We start from the raw sequence: 19540 nt of genomic DNA, 5'->3' as shown, positions 1-19540 counted from the left end.
CGGACCTTCCTGTGTTCCTGATCCCTGCTCGGCCTCCTGTTCCTGACTATCCGGTACTCCTGTTCCCTGCTCGGCTTCCTGTTCCTGACTATCCGGTACTCCTGTTCCCTGCTCGGCCTCCTGTTCCCGACCATCCGGTGTTCCTGTTCCCTGCACAGCCTCCTGTTCCAGCGTTCCTGTTCACCGCCCGGCTCTCTGCCTCGGACCTTGCCCCTCTTCGTGTGGACTCTGCTACACCCAAGGTACCTTACCCCCGGGACCAGCACAGTTTGCTCCCGCCACACCCGCACTCCCCCTTCGTAGGGGTGCGTTCGGGAAGAGCCAGAGGCCATGGCTGAACAGGCGGCTGCACTGGTGGCTTTGGCCCAGGAGAACCAGGCCTTGTCTCACACCGTGCAGCAGCTCAGTGACGCGGTTGTGGCACTTCAGCAACGCTTGGAAGCCCTACCGGCTCCTGGGGCCGACGCCCCGGCTCCGGGCAAGTACCCAGTGGCTTTGCCTGAGAAATTTGATGGAGCCCCGGCCAGCTTTCCCATGTTCCTGGCCCAGGCCAAGCTGTATATTCAGGGGCGAGCCCGGAACTTTCCTGACGACCGCACCAAGGTGCACTTTTTGATTAGTTTGTTAAAGGACCAGGCGGCCAAGTGGGCGTTGCCGCTACTCAGGCAAGACTCCCCCTTGCTGGCAGACTATACGGGGTTTTGCAATCGTTTGGAGGCCGCGTTCGGCAACCCCCAGAAAGAGAGTCAAGCCAACCGGGCGATTCGGCATTTGAAACAGGGCAAGTCCACGGTGGCCACATATACCACGGAGTTTCGGCTGTTGGCACAGGACTTGACCTGGAATGACTCGGCACTGCAGGACCAGTATCTCGAAGGGCTTTCGGACGAGGTACTGGACCAGTTGGCCACAATGGAACGCCCCACCACGCTGGACACTCTCATTCAACGGAGTCTACAAATAGACGACCGGTTGGAGGATCGTCGTCAGGCCCGGGGTCGCCGACACTTCCAGTTCACGGCACCAGCTTTTTCCGGCAGCCCCACGGTCACAACTGATTTAACGGAGGAGCCTATGCAGCTCGGGGCAGTGCGGCCACGCCTTTCCCCCGCAGAGAAGGCGCGGCGTCGGGAGGGAAATCTCTGTCTTTACTGTGGCGGAAGTGGACACTTCGCTCGGTCCTGCCCTGAGAAACGCCAGCCGCAGGGAAACCGCCAACCCCAGTAGCTGATGGCCCTAGCTACCGGGGGTCCCAAACCGTACAGAATGGGCCCGCACCAATGGACTTGCAACATCTTATGGTTTCGGTACGTTTATACCCTCCAGGTGGGCCCTGGATCCTCACCCATGCTTTGGTAGATTCAGGGGCAACCCGCTCCTATATGGACGCTGCTTTTGCCGCCCATCATCAGGTGCCACTTCGGAACAAGCCAGTACCGGTCCAGGTGGAAGCGATTGACGGACGACTTCTGCGTTCAGGTGCCGTTACTCAGGAGACCCAGCCCCTGGTCCTGTGTCTCCAGCAGCACCGGGAGTTGCGAACTTTGGACATTGCCTCTATGCCCCGCTTCCCCCTGGTGCTCGGGATGGACTGGCTGGAAGCCCACAACGTTCAGATTGACTGGGTCAAACGGACCGTGCACTTCCCAGACCCATGTTCCCATGCTCAATCCGGAACGCTGGCGGCCGCGCCCTCAGAGGAGGCAGCACCCACGCTCCCAGCCGTGTACCAGGACTACCAGGACGTGTTCGAGGAACGGGGGGCAGACCAGCTGCCGCCGCATCGGCCTTTTGACTGCGGCATAGACCTCCAACCCGGAGCGCCTTTACCAGTGAGTCGCTTATATTCCCTAACAGAGCCAGAGCGCGAGGCTTTGCAGGACTTCTTGCGCAAGAACCTGGAGCGTGGGTTCATTAGGCCTTCCACCTCGCCTACCGCAGCACCAGTGCTTTTCGTTAAGAAGAAATGTGGGGAACTCCGCCCTTGCCATGATTACCGAGCCCTGAACAAAATTACCGTCCCAGACCGGTACCCCTTGCCCCTTATCTCGGAGCTGCTGGAGCGGGTGCAAGGGGCACAGGTGTTCACCAAGCTGGACCTCCGGGGGGCCTACAACTTGATTCGGATCCGAGCCGGGGATGAGTGGAAGACAGCGTTTGGGACCCGGTACGGGCAGTTCGAATATTTGGTTATGCCTTTCGGTTTGTGCAACGCGCCTGCTGTGTTTCAACGCTACATCAACCACGTGTTTCAGGACTTGTTAGACAAGTACGTGGTGGTGTATTTGGATGACATACTGATTTACTCCCGTGACCCGGCTCGCCATGAGGGACATGTCCGGACCGTGCTGCAGCGCTTGCGTGAGCACCGTTTGTACGCAAAGCTCAGCAAGTGCGAGTTCCATCAGCGGACTGTGGACTTCCTTGGTCACCGGCTCTCTCCAGATGGGGTGCAAATGGACCCGGGGAAGGTGACAGCGGTTCAAGAATGGGCGGCACCCCGGAACCGCAAGGACCTACAGCGTTTCCTGGGGTTCGCCAATTACTACCGGACCTTCATCGCTGATTATGCTCATCGCACCACCCCGTTGACCCGGCTACTGCGCCCAAAGACGCCGTTTTCCTGGGACAAGGAGGCAGAGGAGGCGTTTCAGGGGTTGAAGGCCTGTTTCCAGAGGGCACCAATCTTACAACATCCTGACCCCTCTCGACCCTTTGTGGTGGAGACCGACGCTTCCAGTACGGCTCTCGGTGCCGTCTTGTCTCAACAGATTGGTCCTGAAGCGCCACTCTTACCCTGTGCCTTCTATTCCCGCCAGCTCCTACCAGCGGAGCGTAACTATACTGTGTGGGAGCGGGAACTACTGGCCATCAAGGTAGCCTTTGAGGTCTGGCGCCACCATCTTGAGGGGGCACGACATCCGGTGGAGGTGAGAACCGACCACCGGAACCTGGAGTACCTCCAGACCACCCGCAAGCTGAACCAAAGACAGATCCGGTGGGCGTTGTTCTTTTCCCGGTTCCAGTTCCGGATCCGCTACATCCCTAGCTCTCAGAATCAGAAGGCGGATGCCCTGTCCCGGAAACCTGAAGACAACGCAGACACGGTACAGCAAGCAGAACCCACCACGATCCTACCTCCGGCTGCATTCCTGGCCACCCAGGAGGCACAGCCACTGCAGGTTCGGGTGCGGGAACAGCAGCGGGTCGACGCTTGGGCCCAGGAACGACTCCGGGAGCTGGCTGAAGGGTCCAGCCCACAGTATCCGGGGCTGGACCTGCATCAGGGCCTTCTGCTACACCACGGTCGTCTGTACATCCCGCCAGGGCCACTACGGCTGGAGGTTCTCCGGATGGCCCATGATGCCCCAGCAGCGGGGCACTTTGGACGGTATCGGACCACCCATCTGGTCAGTCGAGAGTTTTGGTGGCCCCGCCTGAAGGCTGACGTGGCTCGCTACGTTGCTGGTTGTGATGTCTGCCGGCGCGCCAAGGGACCTACCGGGCGACCCCCCGGCCTACTTCAGCCATTGCCAGTTCCACCGCACCCTTGGCACACGGTTTCGTTGGACTTTGTAGTGGACTTACCCTCGTCTCGTGGCTGTACCTGCCTTCTGGTTTTCTCCGACCATTTCACCAAGATGGTGCACTGCGCTCCCTGTCCATCTGTACCCACAGCCAAGGAAACTGCTCAGCTGTACCTTCAGCATGTCTTCCGCCTGCATGGCCTACCTGAGCGCGTGGTGTCCGACCGGGGCGTTCAGTTCACATCCCGGTTCTGGCGAGCACTACACCAGACCCTCGGGACGGAGGTCTGCCTCTCGTCAGCCTACCACCCACAGACCGATGGCCAGACGGAACGGGCGAACGCGGTGTTGGAGCAGTACCTCCGGTGTTACTGCAGCTACCAGCAGGATGACTGGGTCGACCACCTGGCATTGGCGGAGTTCGCCTACAATAACGCGGTGAATGCGTCCACCCAGCAGACCCCGTTCCAGGCCAGTTATGGTTATCATCCACGGCTGTTTCCAGAGGTGCTGCCGACATCCGCAGTCCCGGCGGTGACGGAGTGGCTTCAAGAGCTCCAGTCCCAGCAACAGCTTTTGGTGGAGCAACTGCACCAGGCCAAGGAAGCGTACAAGGCCCAGGCCGACCGCCACCGCCAGGTGGGGCCGGAACTTCGCGTCGGTGACCTGGTTTGGCTCTCCACTCGCCACCTCCACCCCTCTCGACCTTCGCGGAAGTTGGACGCCCGCTTCACCGGCCCGTTCCCTATCGTAGACCAAGTCTCTCCTGTGGCATTTCGTCTCCGGTTACCCGCAACCCTGAAGGTTCACCCGGTCTTCCACAGGTCCCTTTTGAGTCCGGTGGCCCCACCCGACGAGTTCCACCCGAACCGTCCCCGACCGCAGCCAGTGTTGGTTCGGGGAGAGCCTGAGTACGAGGTGGAACGCATCCTGGACTCCCGATACCGCAGGGGAAAGCTGCAGTATCTCATTGACTGGAAGGGGTACGGACCGGAGGACCGTTCCTGGGAACCAGCGGCCAACGTCCACGCACCTGCCTGCCTCCGCGAGTTCCATGCGACGTACCCCGGCAAGCCGGGTCCGGACCCTCGGTTGAGGGGGGGGCCTGGGAGGGGGGATGGTGTGATGGCCTGGGATTCCGATTCGGAGGATGAAACAGAGGAATCCCAGCCTGCACAGGAGTCCCCGCCTCCAGGGCCGGCTGAACTGGGGCAAGGCCTAGATGCTGAAGAGCCTGCACCTGTGGCAGTGCATCAGGAGCTGGCCCCAGGTGAAGCCCTTCTGGCCCCAGAGAGGCTTGATGACTCAGTGGCCACAGGTGAGCCTCCTCCAGGGCCCAGTAACCCTTCGGCCTCTCCTGATCTGCAGAGGCTTAGAGCAGAGAGGCGAAGGGAACTGGTTGCCCCCAGGAGGAGTGCTCGCCTTAAGGCCAGAGGAGGCGGGGCTCCTGGGGGCCGGGACTGCCCCTGGCCTTAGAAGAGGATAAAAGCCCAGTCAGCCCGGCCCCAGGTTGCGGGAGCAACGTCGTTGTTGGCTTCGGGCCTTCCTGTGTTCCTGATCCCTGCTCGGCCTCCTGTTCCTGACTATCCGGTACTCCTGTTCCCTGCTCGGCTTCCTGTTCCTGACTATCCGGTACTCCTGTTCCCTGCTCGGCCTCCTGTTCCCGACCATCCGGTGTTCCTGTTCCCTGCACAGCCTCCTGTTCCAGCGTTCCTGTTCACCGCCCGGCTCTCTGCCTCGGACCTTGCCCCTCTTCGTGTGGACTCTGCTACACCCAAGGTACCTTACCCCCGGGACCAGCACAGATGGCCTGGGACTTGGGCTCGGACTTGGAACCAGAGGAGTCTCAGTCCGCACCAGATCCTCTGACTCAGCTGAACCAAGTCTGGGGCCTAATTCTGAAGAGCCCCAGTCTGCACAGGTTCCCCTGCAACAAGCACCAGCTGCACTGAGTCAAGGGCCTGAGCCTGCTCTGGCTCCAGATGCAGGGATTACCTCATTGCCTTCAGCTGGGCCATCACTTACAGCTGCTCCACTGCCAGTTGGGTCAGGAGAGGCTGAGGCGGCCTCTGGGTCTAGTAACCCACCGACATCTCCTGAGCTGCAGAGACTAAGGTCTGAGAGAAGGAGAGACCTGAGTATTTGCAGGAGGAGTGCTCACCTTCAGGCGAGACAGGGAGGTGAGTCACCGGGGAATCAGGACCGGTTGTTACCCCAACAAAGATAAAAGGCTGTTGGACCCAGCCCCAGGTTGCGGGAGCAACATTGCTGTTTGCTAGAACCTGCCTGAGACACTGTGCCTGACCTAGCCTGGTTTCTTGCCTTGTGTCCTGCCTTGGCCCTGTTGGACTGACTCCTTGGATTCGGGACTGGACCTGGACCGTGTTGCTCAGGTTAACCCCTGGGCCCAGCACACACACACACAGAGAATGTGGGAAATATATGGACTGCAAGTTAATGAAAGGACGGCCTCCAGGGCTCTCCTGGACATTCCTCAAGTCTCCCCAATGATCTATGCAATGGGACAAGGCAGGACATTAATGAGAACCCCTTCATGCTGTGTTTACACATGGGTACCAAACACCCATGGCTAATGCTCTAAGCATGCCAGTAGTTAAAATATTTACAAATACATTTTATGTCAGTTTTCAGAGGTTTTATTTCCCATTTCTTATTCTGGTGAATGTCCTTCAGTCATACTATGTCCATCAGCATGTCATTTACTGCTGTCTAGAGATATCTGGGTGTCAACAGAAAGATTGATATAATTTCGAAAGTTGTGCTGGTTTGCTTTCTTTCTTTCTTTTTGACTGAAACTGTCCCAAGTGATGCACATGAGCAGACTTAATGTGCCTTGAAAGTCATATCGAGAGACTTAAATACTTTCCCCTCTCCATTTTCCCAAGGACAAATAGAGTCTCTTGAGCGCAACCCAAGAAGTAACATATTTTGCAAAAACAATAAAATGCATGCATAGGATTTAGATGCTATTAAAGTTCTATTGCAGTGGCTTAGAACACAGTTCATCCCCTCCCTTATCTGCAGCTGGAGTCACTGCAAGAAGCGAGGTTACAGGGAACCACCAGAAGGCCCTTGGCGCTGGACCTCAGTGTCCGGGCTGAATGATGGGGGTGGAGACACTCCTTCAGGTCTACTGGGCCGAGGCCCTTTAGGGCTTTAGGTCAGCACCAACACTTTGAATTGTGCTCAGAAACGTACTGGGAGCCAATGTAGGTCTTTCAGGACTGGTGCTATATGGTCTCGGTGGTATATGTGGTATAGTGCTTAGGCTGTTGGCCTATAAAGCTCACTGTGTGACCTCAAGTCAGCCAGTACCTCTCAGCCTAACCTACTTCACAGGCTTGTTGTGAGGATAACATGGGACATCATGCCTTTTTCCATGCCTTATTCCCATTCATGGTTCACATGTATTTCCACTTCAGGTCTTCTCTTCTAGGTTGGCCAACTTTAGTCTCATTTGCTAAGAGTAAGTGCAAGTCACTGTTGGTTAATAAAACTATATCAAGGTGCGAGCAAGCCAATAACTTTACACCTCTATAGAAATGAGTTAATTTATGGAATATTATGGAAATAACCATAATGACCATAGCTGGACTAAAATAAAAATAGATCATTCTGAAAGGGAAACAGGCAAGCATGAAGCTTGAGTGGCAAAATTAATTTGGAGAAAAAATGATTAGGATAAATGATAGCCTGCCTGGGTGGCTACTTTTTGTCACGGGTTTTGCATCATATGCTATGTTCATACTGGGAAATGAGATTTGTGTGGTGAGGCCCCATGACCACCCTGTACCCCAAGGAGCAAATAACTAGACAATACACAGTATATTGGTTTGGGATCAAATAAGGGCACAGCTTTATTGGTTACAGATGTGAAGGTTTGGCCATAGGTATTGAAGTAAGCAACTGCATATGTCATTCCCACCCGTCCGCTGGAAGTGTTTATGAGAGTAAAACTAGCAATTGGGGCGGGGGTGCCCTATGAGCTACGTCAAATCAGTGCAGTGTGTGAGAGGCCAAAAGGTTCAGCAGGCCAGTCATTTAACTTTGCCCTGGGCCACATGTTGCTATTCCTGCCGTCATTGGCCAATTTGATGGCAGGAGGACGATCTTGCCTGCAATACGCCGGTTTCCAGAGGAGGCCCAGAGCCTGCCCACAAAACCGCCCGCGCAAGAAGGGCAAACTGACTTCTATTTTTCTTTGTAACAAAATGCCCTGGCCAAATGTAATATTCTCAAAAAGGCGGGCGGGGGGGGGGAGCTTTGAGAAGAAACTTCTAGAGTTCTCACAACAAATTATAAATTTATATTTTAGAAAAAATATTGTATGTAAAGAGAATTCTTCAGAGAATCTTTCAGAGAATCTAAAACACCCTTCAGTGAGTGGTTTTGAACATAAATATGGGAAATTGATAAAGTGGCCTTGGCTAGGAAAAACTGGTGCATGATTATTTTTTTAGAACGTAACTCCAGCAATCTGGCTGGGGTTGTGGGTTTTGCTTGGCACTAAGTGGGAACACTGCTGGGAATGTCGCTGTTATTGTTGTAAAAATCCTGCTAGTTCAGATTGTTATAGAGATCAGTGAAGGAGCAATAAGTTAAAGAAAATAGTGCCATTTTTGACTCTCTAGCTGACAGTCAAGAGAAGAGAGAACAATTTCACCAAGGCATGTCAGCGCCTTATCACTTTCAAAAGTTTAATGTTAGTAACGTGAAATTGCTAACATAAAAACGCAACTGCAGTATGGGACACATTCTAATAATTAGCTGCCTGGAGCACTACTTTTGCCACATCACAGTGTCAAAGCGAGAAAGGAAAAATGTTCAAATGGCATGAGTCCAATTCAGATAAGTGCCAGGCCTTTGAGATCTTCCTTCCATATAGATGTTTTTATTTGTTCCTCTGAGAATGCTGCAAAATTCACTTGACAGACTCCATAAAGAAAAAAAAGGTTGGGACAATTATGGGGCTTCTCCTTTTAATGATTTCCTATACAGATGGAGGTTAGAGGCCAGGGAAATTCCCAGCAGAATCTTTCATTGGAGAATACCAGCAAGAGAGCAATTTGTTCAGCTGTTTTCCTCCCCTCTTTTTTAAACTACAAATGCTTCCCTCTGGGGTCTTCTCTTATGATGCCCAAGCAACTTCTTTGTTAAAAGTCTAAACATTCTGTATGAATAACAGCCGCTAGATATAATTTATCTATGCTATAAAAATTCTTGTTCACAGGAAATCAGTCTCTCCAACCGCAGGACTTTCTTTAGGTAATAAGCTTTCATAGAGCTTTTGGTAGAACTGAAACTCCAGTTCAGATCCTAGTAACAAAAATAAGTGATGTCTTTTACAGTTTCACAGGGAGAGCGTCCATTACTTCTTCCAGTTCCATTTCAAGGCAACACAAATGCTTTCAATGGACCATCACTGCAGAGCAGTGGCATGCGGTAAGTGGACTAGGCGGCTAAGCTAGTCCCCTAAATGTTCCCTTGGCTCCTCCTTCCCAAAGCCCAGGAAACTTCTGCCCAGCTTAGGGAGCGAGACGTGATGCCCACTTGCGTGACATCGTGACATCATATACTTGAGGCCACCCTTCCTAATCACTCTGGCGCCTCTGGCCCTAAATGTTCCCCTACAAAAGTTTCACCGCACACCACTGCCACAGAGTTACCATATATGTTGTTTTAATATGATATTTACCATTTTGGGGGACTTTGAGCTGAAAAACATAATAATAATAATAATAATAATAATAATAATAATAATAATAATTAATAATAATGTGGTACAGAAAAATTACAACACACGCAAAAAAGCCAGTATTGTAAAGGTTATGCTCAAGTGACTGGATCTCACTGATACTCAGGTACAATGTTTCGATGCTCTTTAATAGAATACAAGCCGGATTGATGGATTTGCATTCTGGTTTTTAGATGCATTTGATAGCATTGCAGGATCTGGATCTGGAGCCAATGCTTCTTATTCTCTGCACTGTGGAATTAATAATCACTTTGTGTTGCCCAAGCATTGCCAGATGAGGCCTTAGAGTATGACTTTTCAGCACAATTGATTTTTATTTTGTCGGAAGAGTGTCTCTCTTGCTCTCTCCTGCCCCTCCCTTTCTTTCTGTCTCCCCACCCCCTTTCTTATGGTTCTATTACTTCACTGAAATATGGGATTTGGCTCCTAACCTGATAATTATGGCATGTAAGCCAGTGCAATCTTTTCAAGCCATTGAAAAACAGCCCATTTCCAACGCAGGGAGAGCTCACTGCCTTAGTCCATAGCACCATACTGGGAAGTGTTATTGATTATGTCTGTCTGCAAAAGGCAGCAAATGAGCAATGCTAGCTGAGGAAAGGAGTACCCTTCTGGAATATCAGCACGATGCCCTTGCAGAGCATTTTGAAACCAACCTCTAAATATTTATCTGCAAGCACTGCAATGTCTCCCTTGTTGCTGTCACCGTATGACAGGCTATTTAAGGAAAGGATAATCAATCTGTTTTGTAGGCCATTTCAATCTATTCAAGTGACTGGAGAGGGGTTTCCCCACCAATAAGAACTGGCAATGCCCAAGCATAATTGAGCTCATGGGTCAGAACAGCAATATCCCTTTCTACACCCAGAGGAAGATAGATAGCTGATGCACCTATCCATCAGCTAACCAACTCATGTCTTCTGCAGCTATGCTTCTCTCTACCAGGAACCACTCGAGCCACATAGACTTCCTAGGGCAAAACTACATGTTACATGCAAAATCAGCCCTTAGACCCCAATAGCTGCTTCTTTGAGTGAAAACAATGGAGAAGTAGTGGAGGCAGGAGCGGTTGGTAGGTTAGGGCAGCACAGCAGAGCTGCCATGTTGCTGCCACTTAATGGGACAGTGCAGGATGGGACAGAGTGGTGAGGAGGTGGGAGTAGCTTGGGCACCCTGGCAGAACTAAGCCTAGGCTCCCACTAGTGCCAACACCCTAGCCTAGTACCCTGCCAGACCCTTCTAAGTGGAGAGAGGATGTGCTTAATCCTTCACCTGACATCTCCCCCCCCTTTTTGCTGCATTTATCTCCCCATAATTGCTCTCCCCATAATTGTTCTGTTAGTGGCAGAACGCATAAAAACATAGAATTGTAGAGTTGGAAAGGGACCACAAGGATCATCTAGTCCAGGCTTAGGCAAACTTGACCCTCCAGATGTTTTTGGCCTACAACTCCCATGATCCCTAGCTAACAGGACCAGTGGTCAGGGATGATGGGAACTGTAGTCCCAAAACATCTGGAGGGCCGAGTTTGCCTATGCCTGATCTAGTCTAACTTCCTACAATGCAGGAATTTTGCCCAATTTGCCCAGAGTTACTCATAATTCTGAGATTAAGAATCTTGTGATCTACCAACTGAACTATCCTGCAGAAAGTCTCAGGTTCAACCCACAGCATCTCTAGTTAGGGCTGGATACTCCTGTATGAAACACCAAAGAGCTCCTTCCCAGGTTGCAATATTCAGCCACATAGGCCAGTCGTCTTACTTAATAAAAGACAGGGTCCTTATGTTTATGGTTTTAAGCTTGCATATGGGACTCTGATTGAAGGGCAGGGAAGAGTTACTGGGGATCTTACACAGTGAACCCCAAAGTGACAAGTGCAAGTTAACAGGACAAAATCATTAAAAGCAAGAAATTAGCTTCACACATGCACCAACAGGTTAGGACTATCCAAGACATAATGATCTAACTGTGCAATCCTTTGCATGTCTACTTAAAAGTAAGCCCCATCGAGTTCAGTGAGACTTACTCACATGCCAGCATTTGTAGGATCACAGACTTATGGTCGTAATGCTCGCTTAGCATATCAATTGTGTATGTCGTAGCAGTGAAAAAGACAAATGTTGTGTGTTAAATGGAAAAGATTGAAAATAAAACTGCTGCAAATACTTTAATGCCATTATATTAAGCTAATTCTAAGGAGCAACACCCTTAGAATAAAAAGGTAAAGGTAAAAGACCCCTGGATGGTTAAGTCCAGTCAAAGGAGACTATGGGGTGCGGTGCTCATCTCACTTCAGGTCAAGGGTTAGGGTTATATTGCTGTGTTTTATACTGGTTTTTTATTTTATTTTCCCCCACTTTAATGGTTTTCTGTAACAACAACCTTCTGAAGCCTTATGGGCTATTCTTCACTGAAACCAGCCATTGCATCTTCTCAAAGGATGAAATACAATTTTGAAACTGTATGGTGCATGTGCATTCAGTAAAAAGGTAAAGGACCCTTGGATGATTAAGTCTAGTCAAAAGTGATTATGGGGTTGCAGTGTTCATCTCACTTTCAGGCTGAGGGAGCCAATGTTTGTAGACAGACAGCTTTCCAGGTCATGTGTCCAGCATGACTAAACTGATTCTGGTGCAACGGGACACAGTGACAGAAACCAGAGCGCATGGAAATGCTGTTTACCTTCCCGCCACAGTGGTACCTATTTATCTACTTGTACTGGTGTGATTTCGAACTGCTAGGTTGGCAGGAGCTGGGACAGAGCAACAGGAGCTCATCCCGTCATGGGGATTCGAACTGCTGACCTTCCAATCAGCAAGCCCAAGAGGCTCAGTGGTTTAGACCACAGCGCCACCCGCTCCCTACTGTCTATCATTTCAGCAATTTTATATCAAGAAGTTTATAATACAGCTGGAAACAGCACAGAAAAGGACATTTAAATAACACCCAGTTAGGAACTCATGAAGCTGCCATACTGAGTCAGACCAATGGTCCATTTAGCTCTGGGTCGTCAACAGCAACTGGCAGATTGGGTTGCAAAACAGGCTCTCTGCCACTGAGCTGCAGTCCTTCCCTACAGTAAGAACATGTGGGGATTTATAAATTTAGTTTAGGGAAAAGGTGATAAGATGGAGTGGGGAAAGATAGTGGAGATATATGGGAAGAACAAAATTTGATTGGACAATCTTGCTCCCAATGACTTTGCCACTATTTTAGTCTACTGTAAAGTAAAGGAAGCCATGACATAACACAGGAAATAAATGAACAAATTGCAGCCCCATGTAAAGTTGATGGTGGCAAGTGAACTGCAATTGAGGATATTGTAGTTTCCGATATCTTCTTTGCCCTTTTTATGAACCACCATAAAATGTATACTCTGAAAGTGCCTCACATTGCTATTTGTGGAGCATAGGCAGTTTCTTCTTTTGTAACTCCAAGAGAGAAGTCATTTTCAGATGAGGAGCTGGTGGATCACATTTATGTCTTTGATGGTATATGGTTAGGGTAGTCATTCTCTTTCATGGGAAAAAATGTAGTAACAATCTCTTAATTTTCCCTGTCCCAATTATGTTAAGGACACTGAATAAATAGAGGCTGGTGACTGAAATAGAGACCAAAGTCATTTTATTTCTAATGCTTTATTTGAGTTGTCCCAGAAGAGCTTCGAAATTCACCATAAACTTGACAACCTACATTCACCAGTATTTATTTCCTCGGAGGAGAAGGACTTTGGGATTTGCTCAAAACACACAATTCTAAACTGTGCCCTACTTAGTTAGACCCCTTGCCTAACATATTCTTCTGATAATGCACCATGTGTATAGCATGATTCTGACTGTCCATTCATTGGAGTGTAAACCTGAGTCAAAGTTGATATTGCCAGGTGAGTGTATAGCCTAGGGAAACTGGCTACTAATTTATTTGTCTGGCGTTGACAAATGTATGTGATATTTACCGGATACTTCATTTCCTTTTACATGCTTAGATGTTTCTGCTCAATGCACCTATCAAATCAGCATGGCTTGTATATGTAGCTCGTGGGGACATGTGCTCAAAATGTGTAAGGCAAAAAAGGATTACGGTGAACTTCATGCAGCTCTTGGGTTCAGCTCTTGGCGTGCATGCTTGATGCTGGGGAAATGGAATGAAAATAGTACTGACTTGATGGATTTCAGCTCACGCAGCCAGCTAATGCAGGCCAATGACACAGTCGTTGGTTGGACCTCAGAATCCAATACATTCCAAGAGCAAAGCATGCGTTAAATATAACAGCGTCACTACCAGGCTGTTGTTGTTTTCAAAGCACAGAAACAGCAGGTTTTATAAAAAAATATAGAGCCTTGTAAGACTTTCCCTGCTTGTGGGTCCAGGCACAGTGAACCCGTAGGGGGAGGCAGGGCAATACATGGTGATGTTGCAATAAACTTAATATTTTGGGATTACACAGGCCACAAAATTTATTGATTACAGATGCCAGCAGGTTTTGGGGCAGACACTGGGAGTATATCCTCTGTCAACCAACCTGCTGCTGGTTGATGATTTGTCAGGGTTACCAAGGTTAAAAATCTCCCTATGACATGCATCAAATCAGGGTGACGCCTCCAAGATTTTGGGAATACTGTGGCTCATCAGCCTCCATATCGGTGTCCAGAAAGAAGCTCCTCCCCCTGGATCCCTTTAATCTGATTCCTTGGACTGGGGTGAGGGACTCCCACCCCTGCCCCATATCCACCTTGAATAAGGATCCAACCCAATGCCTTATCTGCCATCAAGTTTTAACTGTTTTAGAAGCCTTTAAAAAAATAAAAAATAAATATGTGAGTGTATTTGCCCCCTTGGGCTTCTTTGGGAGGAAGGACAGGATATAAATTATACAATCATCATCATATTTTTTTGTAATCTGAAAAACATGGATGCCTCAGGTGGGCCTTCATGACCTAAGAAGAAGCCTGTTTGGCAAAAACAGAAGGGATATATGTCTGTATCTAACTATCTATATTCACTAAGAAAGAAAATCTCGAAAGAGAGTTACTATCTGTCATAATGTCATATTGAAATATTGAAATGAATAGATCTATTGGGTTCTGCTGTGCAGAAATGCGAGGCTATTCAGATTCTCCGATGCCTGCAGATACCAAGTAATGGGCTGCTGCCCAGACAGTCAGATTCTACTGATTATTATTATTACATGTTTAAATAAAGTTTTGCTACCTTGGCATTAATGATCTTTTCCCAGGGAAACAGTGTCATATTTTGGAACACTAAAATGGAGCATACTTATTGCGATTAAACTTTACAGATTCCAAGTGCACTTCTAAGGAGAAATCCTGTTGGTCTGAAAGGAAGCTCCCAGCCCCAGACATTTGCTGAATGGTAAGGCAGATTTCCACATAGATCTGTCACTTAGATCCCCCGGAGGTGCAAACGATTAAGTATAAGCAAGAGTTAAGGGGTGCATATTGGAGCAAAATAATAACAACCCCACCTTCCAATATATGCTACTGGAGTCTGCACTGGCAGTGACTGAACAGGAATGAGACCTTGGGGCAATAGCGGATAGCTCAGTGAATATGTGTGCTCAGTATGCAGCGGCGGTAAAAATGGCTGCTTACGTATGGTTGTGGGTGGTGGTTGTGGCTCTATACAAGCCACAGTCGTGGGCACCCACTGGGTGGCTAGGGGAGGACGTCACTTACTTCTCTGCCAGCTGCACTGGTTTCTGGGGCTCATCTGCAATTCTAGCCAATCATGGGCGAGCTTGGGCTGCGACCTGGGAAGCAGACTGGAGAGAAGACTTTGCCTGGCTGGCTTCCCTCTGGTCCACTCCCTGGGATATAAGCTGCACCTGGGCACTGCTCTCAGTCGGAGTTTGGTCTCCTGCGAAGAAGGACATTGCTGGAAGCAGTGGCGTAGCGTGGGTTGTCAGCACCCGGGGCAAGGCAAGTAATTTGCGCCCCCTAACCCATGGATTTTAGCACTCGAGTGCGAGCGCGCGCCCCCTGCACCCCCCCACGCTACGCCACTGGGGCTGGGGGCGAGCCAAGGAACCAAGGACCCCCCCAAAGGCTCAGCAGGAATTTATTAAATTTATTATTTGCGGAGCCCCCGCGGGCCAAGGCAGCCGAAGCCCCCTCCCCTCGGGCGCCTCCCCACCCCCTCCTCTCCTTGGGCTGTAGGTGGAGCCCGCGCTCCGAGGCGCTCCAGATCCGGGCTTGGTGAACGCCTCTCCTCCTCCTGGCCGGGTCCGGGGGCTTCCAGCCGCGCTCCATCCTCGCCCCCCCCCCCGCTGCTGAGACTTGCGCTGAGAGCCAGAGCCAGCGGCGCGCGCTTCCGCCGGGAGACCCTCGCCCGCCCGCCGGCTTCCTCTTGGAGGGTTTTGGGGAGGGCAGGGCGCGTTGAGGCCCCTCGGAGCTCTCCTCCCTTCCAGTCAGCAGAAGCAGCCGCCACCTGTGGCTGGGCTGAGGGGATGGCGGCGGCGGCGGCAGGGTGCGGAGGCTGCCCATGCCTGGCCAGGCGTCGGTGGCGGCGTCAGCGCTGCTGCAGCAGCTGCTCCTCCTGCGAGCAGTGAGTGGAGCGCAGCCGCAGCGGCGGCGGGGGGCGCGCGCGCTAGGCGCAAGGCTGGAGGTGGCGGCGGGGAGCCCGGCGGAGGAAGGAACTTGTCCCTTCCCTCTGGACTCGCGCCCCCCCCAGATGTTGCGCCCGGTGCGGCCGGCACCCCTGGCACCCCCCACGCTACGCCACTGGCTGGAAGCTCCCGAAGAAGCTGAAGATTTGAGAAGATCCTGGTTTCCAGGACCTCTGAAGCCAACAAAGGGGCTTGGCTACTATGAAATTGGGATGCTGGGTCAGATAGCCTTTGTTCTGATGCACAAGAGCTCTTCTTAAGTTCTTATGTTATTGTGCTTATATCACTCTGAATGTGACCCAATGCACAATTTTCAGGATGCACTGGGACTTGTTTCAACTGAACATTCTTAGGATTGCCTCACACAAGACTTTAAACACAAACCATCTCTGTTGGGTACAGCTGACTAAACGCTAAATGTGGTTAATTTTGTCCAGAGAAAAACGTTAATGACTTCAAGCAACATTTTGAGGAGGAAAAAAAAAACCTCAGGCAGATAATTTCATTTTGGTGTTGTTGCTCTTATGATCATTGCTGGAGGATTGCCTAATATGATTTCAAAAGTTGCCAGTTCTAAACAATTAAGGTTGGTCCACAACTAATTCTAGGCCTGTCTTTTCTTTTCCTTCCCTGGACACCACATAGGTCATTATTTGTATATTCTTGGCAGCCATGATGCTAGTTTGAAGTACAATCAATACTTTATATTCTTATGCTGAAAGAAAATGGCTTATTGTATCAGAAAGTGCTTGCTGGTAAAATATCTCTCAACTACAAATCCTGTGATAGATGCTTGATCGAAGACAGGATCCTGCTGCTATGGAAATAACCATATTAACCACCTTACCCAGGTGATTTGCCACCTTCATACATTAGTGGGAGCATACATAGAATCAGTGCTCCCATGCTGCAGAGGCTCTGGAGGTAGGTTCATATTAGTCTCCTCTGATCCTGATGCACAGCAGGAAAAACCTCTGTCAGGGAACTGCCATCGGCTAAGGGGCGAGAGGGGAAAAGCCGGATAGATTACAAGAGCCCCCAAAGATCATGGGAAGCAGCACCTCCTCAGCGGAGGAGAGTAACCACGCCTCCAGTGGAGAGGAGCTTCAGGGCTTGGAGGGGGCAAGGCGGTGCCAGGACACCTTGCCTGAGCAAAGCGGGGAGGAGAGAGGTCCTCCGTTACCCATGCCTTCCTTGCACAGTAGGCTTCCGAGCAGAGAGGGGAAGTGCAGACTGGGCGTCAAGAAACTACTCTGCTGGGGAAGGTTTAAGGACCGCCCACTCACAGATTCTGCCAGTGAATGAGCGAGCCATGGAATAGTGGCGCTCTGTATGGTGAAGGTTTTTGGCACCAATAACGAGGCTTTACAGCCGACCAGGGAGGCATTTGCCTGATTGCTCTCGAGTAACCCCCTGATATCCTTACAACTTCCATGTATTTAAGCTGAAAATTGGCTTAGAAGGAAGAGGCATGTTTAATATAGGGCCATTGTTTCTTTCTCCCTAATCCAGAGACAATTGCAAAATCATCTCCAACCTGTGTTTCCACAGTCTGGTGCTCAACAGAGTGTGCATCAGCCTCTCAGTACACCACTGGGCTTGGAAACTTAGAAAGTAGTTATTATTCACCCTCCTTCTCTACAGCAGCTACAGTATCCTAGGTTATTGATCTTAGGGAATCAGCAATGACCCCAGATTCCCAGGCTCACATTGTTTGTAGCTTCAGGTTTGAGTTCTAAACATGCATGCCTAGACAGTGTGTTGCTGTTTTTACCATAAAATCAGTTTAATGAAAGCTAAGTCTAATGGTGATGGTGGGAATGAGCAGAAAGATTTACTAGTTTTACCCCAAAATGAACGTAATTCACCTTTAGGTTATTTGGCAATTATGGGAACTACAGTGGTAGCTTGGTTTACAAACTTAATCCGTTCCGGAAGTCTGTTCTTAAACCAAAAGCATTCTTAAACCGAGGTGCGCTTTCCCTAATGAGGTCTCCCGTTGCTGGTGCCCTTCTACTGTTCGGCTTACGTTCTTAGACCGAGGTAAAGTTTGCAAACGGGAACACTGCTTCCGGTTTTGTGGAGTTCTTAAACCGAACTGTTCGTAAAAAGGGCTGTTCTTAAACTGAGGTACCACTGTACTTTAAGGCGTAGTTTGGAGAATTTTGAACTAGTTCAGTGAACTTTGTTCAACTGAAGTAGTTGATTCTGAGCACTGCTTTAAGGCGTCATGAGACACTACTGTTTATTTGCTCTAAAAGATTAATATGGCTATCCACCTAGGATTTAAGTAGCATCCATCAAAATTTAACCTAGTGAGAATGAAGTATGATATCTAAGTATGTGTAACTTTCATTTGCTCACACGCAATCCCTTATTACAGTGGTACCTTGGGTTACATATGCTTCAGGTTACATACACTTCAGGTTACAGACTCCGCTAATCCAGAAATAGTACCTCAGGTTAAGAACTTTGCTTCAGGATGAGAACAGAAATCGTGCTCCGGTGGCGCGGCGGCAGCAGGAGGCCCCATTAGTTAAAGTGGTGCTTCAGGTTAAGAACAGTTTCAGGTTAAGAACGGACCTCTGGAACAAATTAAGTACTTAACCCGAGGTACCACTGTACTTTTGTTCCTTTCCTCCCCTCTGATACCCCTTCCTTCCTTCCTTCCTTCCTTCCTTCCTTCCTTCCTTCCTTCCTTCCTTCCTTCCTTCCTTCCTTTCTCCTCCCTCTGTTGTGTCCCCTGTAACACATTGAAGGCTGTAGCTAGCATTCTCTGTCCACTAGCACAATGGCAGGAGTTGTACTGGTGAAAACTCATTGCACAACACTTTGTGCAATCTATTGTGCAACAAAGTTGCCAGCAAGCTGCCTACGCATTCTCTTGCACAGCAACATTCTGCTGGTGCAGAACATTTTGCCAACAAAAGAAGTGTGCCACTATGTGGCTTTAATTTAGCGTAACATAAATTCTTAGATAGTAGGTCCTTTGAAGGCAGAGGCCTGTCTTCCCTGTGTGCACTATAAAGCAGCAAGGTACAAGCAAACAGAAAGAGAGCCCTGGCTAGAAATATGTGGTTCCTAATTTCTTTCAGTTTCGAAAAGATCAATCAAGACAATTATCAGTCCCGTTGATAGAAAAGAAAGCTGAAGGCGTACAAGAGAAATCCAGCTGCGCTTCTCTTATTGGCACACATGAAATGGCTGTGAAGTGAAGGCTGCTTTTAAATTATTCCTTATCGCAGATGTTTCCATATGGCGACCCTTTCATGAGCAGATGTTGCCCAAACAAATGGGAGAATTTGTCTCTAAACCATGCTCTTTTGGTGACTGCATTGAAATATGGCTCAGTGCAATGGATAGTTGCCTCCCAGCGAACATCTGGAGTGGGCAAGACTAGTGGGAAAGGAGGGCACAAGACTTTAGAAGTGTGTGTCTTAGAGAGAAAGAGAGAGAGAGAATATACATGCATATGTGATGTGTATGTATTTACAACCACCACATGTTATAAAATATAAAAGTAAAGGGACCCCTGACCATTAGGTCCAGTCGTGGCCGACTCTGGGGTTGCGGCGCTCATCTTGCTTTATTGGCCGAGGGAGCCGGCGTA

The sequence above is a fragment of the Podarcis muralis genome, chromosome 11, assembly GCF_964188315.1.
Source record: "Podarcis muralis chromosome 11, rPodMur119.hap1.1, whole genome shotgun sequence".
In the NCBI taxonomy this organism is placed as follows: Eukaryota; Metazoa; Chordata; class Lepidosauria; order Squamata; family Lacertidae; genus Podarcis; species Podarcis muralis.
Note: the sequence above shows the minus strand (reverse complement) of the source record.